This window comes from Ischnura elegans, chromosome 10 (assembly GCF_921293095.1).
Source record: "Ischnura elegans chromosome 10, ioIscEleg1.1, whole genome shotgun sequence".
NCBI classification, from domain to species: domain Eukaryota; kingdom Metazoa; phylum Arthropoda; class Insecta; order Odonata; family Coenagrionidae; genus Ischnura; species Ischnura elegans.
In genome coordinates this window covers 1-7,078 of record NC_060255.1, presented here as the reverse complement: position 1 = coordinate 7,078, position 7,078 = coordinate 1, and the positions used below count along the sequence as shown (strand labels likewise).

Here is a 7,078-nt window from a genome sequence, read left to right as displayed (position 1 = left end):
ATTGACCTTGCACCTGATAATGGTAATTATGAATTTTTTTTAACTGAGAGTTTTTGTCAAGACAAAAGCACTTAATAGTTTTTGCTGCATCTTCCAATGTTAAATTTTCCGCCGACTTGGTACATTTCAATTCAATAATGCCACCGTCATCGGTTATGCCATCCGGAGAAGCGGCAAGGAAACATTGATTTAGGTCAATGAATAATCCCGATGGCGATACTCGACGTCCTGAGATTTGCTCGTACTTCCTTATCGCTTCCTTTTCGTGCATCTTCCCATACTGAGTCGCTTCATTGGTGAACTTAGTGCTGTACAGAAGGCGTTTCACAATCGGGACCCATTTACTTGCCGTGCGCCTTTTGCAGATAATACCGAAGTTGGACGACGATAGGCGATTCTTCCTCTTCCCACCATCTTTCCTGCTCCGATTGACCCTGAGTTTCTTTCTCCAGTCTATTTCTTGAAGCTGGATTAACTTCCAATGATTTCATTAGTGCGGCCGCTTCTCTCTGCAATTCTTCGTTGTCCATGTCCACATTTCACCATAATCAGCTCCATCATTCTTCTTTGAGAGATTTTTTTTGTTTATAAACGCCTTTCTTGGCTAAACACCTCTGCACTGCTTGTACACGCCGAAGTCTTCGCTGGTAAGTAAATTTAAACACCTTGTGGGGACTTTTTCCACTGAGAACTTACCAAGCTGAATACCTCCACATAGGCCAACCTGGAAATCGAGACCAGAACCATAAGCCCTGTGTTGGTATGACCCCCTTTTTCTCCTGTTCACTTGTTTACCACCGGAAAATTTGGCCACGAGTGACATAAAATTATCCGCATGATTACTAGTGTCGTTGGTAATTAACTGCCCTGATTTGCGCACAAGCGGCTTCAAAGCCAACTCAATTTTTTCTAGGCCAGCATTTTCTTCGGCACTGAAAGTCTTCAGGTGCCTGTCAGCAGCTTCGCAAAAGTAATCCCGGCATTGTGCGTGACTCCCAAACACATGCTTAGGTCCATTTTTCAAGTCATTAATTAAGGATTCAACGCTATTTCCTGTTGTAGAATTATGCGCAATGGCTCCGCGAGCTGCTTTTTTTAATCGCAGAATTTTTTGTCTCGTTAAAATGGCTTTTAAATCGGGCCCTTCGTCAACAATTTTAAATAAAGCTTTGGTGTAGCACTTCACAGCATGATTAGCGCATTCCATTTTTTTTTGACATGTCTACCTTATGGAACTAATTTCCTCACTTTTTTCATTACAGTGGAGTCGCCATCTCCAATAAGGTAATGATACTCCAAACCATGCAGCTTCATGCTAGATCTAAATGCATTGACAACCTTATCGGCTTCCATAGCCCCCGAGGAGGAATTCCAATTTTTATAGCATTTCTCACGAGTAGTCGATTCCCCTATTTTTTCTAAATAGGCGCACATGGAACAATATTTATTTCTAACATCCAAGTGAAGCAACCTTTTAGTGCGATGCCCAATCACACATTTATCAGCCTTACCTATCCTAATTTTTCTTCGCATTTTCCGAAGGTTGCCTTGTCTATACTACGCATTCCTATGGTAGAGAATGCCTCCTCTAAGTTGGCATGCCCTCCTCCTGTTGACATAAACCCCCAAACTGCACTGTCTGCAATTTTTAAGGAAGTATTTACGTTTTCCCCAATTTTCTCCTCAGTTTCCACATCTTGGTGGCTGGGTTCGCTAAATACTGTCCTTTTCAATTTACAAAAAGGACACTGAAAATCCAAGCGCCAAACAAGAGATTTTGTGGACGTAGACAATAGTCTGAAATATCCATTACTGCTTAGTAGGCACGTCGTTCGATGGAATTCAAGAGATCGAATTTCTCTCAAGAAATGCTGTCTGTCAACGATAAATCTCCCATTAATCAGGCTGATTGCTGAATCAAGACCCGGATTATGCACTTCTTCTGTACTTAAGTCCAATGAGTCCCTGAAATACAAAACAAATCCATATGTATTAAAGCAATAGTAGGTACTATATGCAGCAATTATAGCATATAAAGCAGCTTAGAAAATTATAAACTAAGGGTGTGCTGCAATTCCCAGATGGAATTATATCATTGAAATAACGTAATTAATTAACTTTGAGTTCAGCACGCCAAATGCTCAAAGCTACAGCGAACGTGAACGGATTCAAGGTATTTATTAACCTGGGGTAAAAGTATTCTTCTTCAGAAGGTGATGTATCCCGAGAGTATTCTGTCCATCGTGCAGCGAAACTATACGAATTTTCGTCTCAAATAACCTCTAGGGAAAAGCTTTCATTGAATCTGGCGCAAGACAATACTTCATAAAGGCGTCTTGGATGGGTTTGAACTAGTAGTGAATTGTACTTAATTGCCAAATTTTTAGCCATAATTAACAAGGCTAAAATATTATTTTCTAGCAGTGTCCCTTGTGCATGATTGTGTCCGCTAGAAACGAAGTCTTTATCACACAGAAAATAAGGATTCTTCATTGCGTTTAATTTGCATCAAACTTGCTAGCAAAAGCATACGATGTAATTTATTCATCCCAAATAAAATGTATTCATGTATGTCATCTAGCGTGTCAAAAGTATTGTGAAAATTATTTCCCTCTTTGCATTTCAACCTAACTCCGATCGTGTTGTCAAGTTGGACTAGCCATTACGTGGAACGAATCCTCATGACAAGACGCTCTGAGCCATTCATGTAACATGATCCCACACTCCGGAATATGAGCTGGAGTTTGGATCAGGTGTGTCGACTGCCTGACGCCAGTCCCCCTGCCCTCGCTATTTCCCCTCTCAGTTCGAGCGGCCGCTGCCGTTGCCAGCCCTAGTGCGCAGTGAGACTCACATGCCGGATAAATGGGAGGATATGTGGTCCGTGTGGTCGCGCAAGGCTCGTGCGAAGTGCGGTGTGTGTGTGTTAGGAAGATTGGTCTTTGTCTCTATAATTTGAAGCATACAACAGCGGGATGGACTAAAATTAAAATAAAAGATACTTAATTTGAGTGGAAGGAAATTTTATCTTTATCTTCTTATTTGACAGGCCAACCCGCGGAAAAACATAGATTTTCGCTAAATTGTCGTCTGCGCAGTTAAATTTGTCTCAAGATCAAATATGAGACTTTAAATGAAGAATATCAGACCTCAGCGGAGGCTACTTTGAACTTGGTACGCGAAAAATTAAGTTTTTCCTTCAATAATATAGGAAGCGTAGAACATAGAGAGAATTATCAACCAATCTATTTTCGTCCGCCCTATACACCTCCCAAATCCCGTCTATTCCAAAGCTTCACAAAAGGAAGTCCGAATACGATTACCATGCGTTATAGAAAATTAAGTATTACTCAGGACATAAATTTATTTTACGGATATTATTTCTAAAGAACTTTACGGAATATGAGCCTGCTTACCGTAAAGAAGTGGAATTCTAAGAATAATTCTAAGAACATCCTTTGGAACTTAGATATGGTACTTATTCTACAGCAACAAAGTCGATTTTCTTTGATTGGGGTATGTGATTTTGTAATGGAGAATGATTTCATAAGTATTAGAAAAATTCGTATTTAAACTATTACTCAAAGAAAAAATGTGAAATAACAGCTGTATACTTACATTAAGCCTTCAGAATTCAAATGATGAGTTGGGTCTAAATATTATGGATTATCTACAGTGGTACTTAATTTCCTGAAAAGTCGGTGGATAAACGTTAATAAATATTAAAAATTGGCTACAAATAGATAATAATATATGCATTGTATTGCCATATCTGAATACTCACTTCACTCGCCACTTCCTGATACTTTATGCTGACCTCTTCTTCCTCTTTGCCGACAGGAATAAGGCTCCCTTTTTGCTGCGTCGATAGTCCCTCTTAGAATTAGTAGTTTCCATCGATAAGCTTTCTTGTTTGACTCAGGCAAAACCAAAATTCAACAATGAAAAAAATTAGCGTCGCATGGGCACGATCGAAGAAAGTGCGACCAGAATCCCCAGCCGAAGAAATCGAAACTCGATAACTCTCTCGGAGTTGTCTAGAAGTGACAAGATCACACGACTGCAAGATGCTACTTCTTATCCTGTGCGCTCCTGAGTCGTTCGTTACCTCCCTTTAAGTCCATCAAGCAGCTCAAAGCTTCGAAGAAAGAGGGAGGACGCTCCTTCCCCTACCCGACCCCTCCCCCTGCCGTGCTACCGCTGCCTCCCCTTCCTCTTGCCGAGCGATCAAGTCCTTCTAGTACCCTCACCTCGCCGCAAGCGACGCCCTACGACGGCTCCTGTTTTAGTCATTATTATTCGGCAATTTATGACTTAATGCATGTGTATTTCTTGGTTTTAAAACTCGCAATTGACTATTAACGTAGCTGGGTATTTCCCGTTGTGATTGGTTTTTGCTTAACACAATGCGTTCACTTAATTCCTACGTGCTAAAATTGCAATTTCCACTTTATGTAAATTTGGATAAGCTAGAGAGAACATATACATTAACTTTTATGCAATGGCGAAAATTTCACTCCGATATTTTCATTATCACCGCTTAAATTAGAAAACGCGTTTACCGGGCAATCACCTTTCGCCTTAACATCTGGGTAACGCTGTCTGTACGTCCGTAGCAGTTTTTGACGAAACGCGCAGCCTTCCTTAGAATTTTATTCAGTTCGCGGATTAAGTTTTTCTGCACGGGATCCCATACGCTCGCTGCATATTCAAGGTGCGGTCGGACGAGAGCGAAATAGCACCTTTCACATTCTCAACCGAAAATCTTCCCACAATACGCTTGACGAATCCTAATTTCTTCAGGGCTATGCCGCAAATATGCTTTATATGTGTACCCCACGTGAGGTTCGAGGTTATCGTAACTCCCAGGTATTTCACTTCGTCTGTTTCCTTTATGTTAATACCATCCACTGCATAAACATGGTTTGAGTTGGACGAATTTCGCAAGAAATGTAACGCCATGCATTTGCTCAGATTAAGTTTGAGTCCCCACTCTTGGCTCCACAAATGAACGTTGTTCAGGTCAGATGATAGAATTTCATAGTCAGAGTGATCACAAATTTCGCGATAGATGACAGCGTCGTCAGCAAATAAACGTATTTTACTGCTAATGCGGGAGCAGAGATCATAAATGTATATAATGAACAACAGGGGGCCGATTACGCTTCCTTGTGGAACACCTGATGTAACTTTTACAACCTCAGAGCTAATTCCGTCAAGAACTACCTTTTGTTTACGATCTCTGAGAAAGTCGCGTATCCAGTTTACAACTGTCTCGTTTAATCCGCATGAGTGTAATTTGTATAAAAGTTTGTTGTGAAGTACAGTGTCGAAAGCTTTCTTAAAATCTAGAAATAGTGCGTCAACTTGTCTTTTCGATTCACCAGATTTTAAAACGTCGTGAAGAAAGAGCGCGAGCTGTGTTTCGCATGATCTACCTTATCGGAATCCGTGCTGACAGTCATGGAGGAAGTTACGTCTGTCCAAGAAAGTCATGATATTGCTAAGGATGATATGCTCAACTATCTTGCCAATAATCGATGTTATTGAAATCGGACGGTAGTTGCCTGGGTCATGTCTGTTTCTCTTTTTGAATATGGGCGTAACGCTTGCAATTTTCCAGTCTAGCGGTAACTTCCCTTCGGAGAGTGACTAATTGAATATGATCTCTAAGTAAGGTGAGATCTTTGGAGCCAACTCCTTGAGGACACGCGCGGGTATTCCCTCCGGACCCGGAGATTTACTATTCTTAATGGATTGTAGTTGTTTAGTTATCCCATCACGTTGTATAGATATTTCTTCCATCGTTTCGTCAGTATGTGGGATGTCTAAATTGAATTGAGTATCGTCAGTAGTGTATACACTTTCGAAGTGGGAATTTAAAGAGTTAGCTTTGTCCATGTTTTCGGTGACAAGTTTACCATCTTTATCAAATAACGAATCTACGGTTGAATGTTTTCCCTGAAGCTCTCTCGCGTACGACCAAAATGATTTCGGATTCTCTTCAAGTAATTCTCCAAGTACTCTTTTCTTAAACTTTCGCATTGCAGTGCGCATTGATTTCTTGGTTATTGAGCGTTGTGCAGCGTAACTTTCTTTAGCTTCAAGTTCCTTCAATTTATTACGTGTCGTAATGAACTTTCTGTACAAGTTGTATAGTTTTCTCTGTTTCCTAAGTTCCCTTCTGACGTCGTTGTTGTACCAGCGAGGTTCCTTATTATCACATTTCAGTTTTTTCGGAACATGTTCGTTTATTGCTTGGCGCAGAATTTCTAAGAAGTTTTTCCATGTTACGTCTGTGCTTTGGTCCTTTGATGTAACTACGAATTTTTTGTAGGAGTCATTAAGCATCTCGCCAAATTTTATGAAGTTGCATTTATCAAATAAATAAATATTGCGTTTCGGTTTTACGGCTGACACTACATCAATTTTTAACGTTGCAAAAATTACTCTGTGATCGCTTATACCGTCAATAATATCTTATTTCCTCTCGTAGGCTTGTCAACTACTTGGGCAAGAGATTGATTTGCAAGCATGCTGAGTAATACTTCGCTGATTTCTCTATTCCTTGAATTCGGTTTTAAAGTATAAGTATCCCAGTTTATGGATGGAAGATTAAAATCCCCCCCGATTACTATTACACTTTTACTGTCTCTCTGAGTAAATTCGGATATTTGATTTTCTAGAAGGTACATATTATCGACTTCGGAGTTCGGCGGTCTATAAAAGGAGCAAACGTGAATACTCCTTTTGTTTCGTTGTTTAATTGTACACCGTACGCTTTCTATTTCGTTGTCAATTATTTCGTGGGCGGCACTGTGTAAATGTGATTCAACTGCTATAAAAACTCCGCCACCTGTTCTATTGCGTCGATCGCATCTGTAAATTTTATACTGTGGAGGAAAAAACTTCGCTATCGCTTCTATCTTCCGTAAGCCAACTCTCTGTTCCCATGACCACGTCTGCGTTCTGAAAAATATGCTCGATGTCGGCGCGCTTGTTTTTTACGCTACGGCAATTATCTACAACAAGGTTAATGTCATATTTTGTAGTTAGAGTTTCGGTTGGTTCTTTTCCA

The 7,078-nt window shown here is 40.3% G+C and overlaps 1 long non-coding RNA gene across 1 annotated transcript; it reads right to left on the bottom strand.

Moving 5' to 3' along the window:
- Window positions 1–345: 345 nt before the first annotated feature.
- Window positions 346–4,403, bottom strand: LOC124167258. Its single transcript, XR_006866645.1, has 3 exons — window positions 3,785–4,403; window positions 3,619–3,690; window positions 346–1,965 (listed from the first exon to the last, which is right to left on the bottom strand). It is a non-coding gene; the product is annotated as an uncharacterized LOC124167258 (long non-coding RNA).
- Between the last annotated feature and the right edge of the window lie 2,675 nt (window positions 4,404–7,078).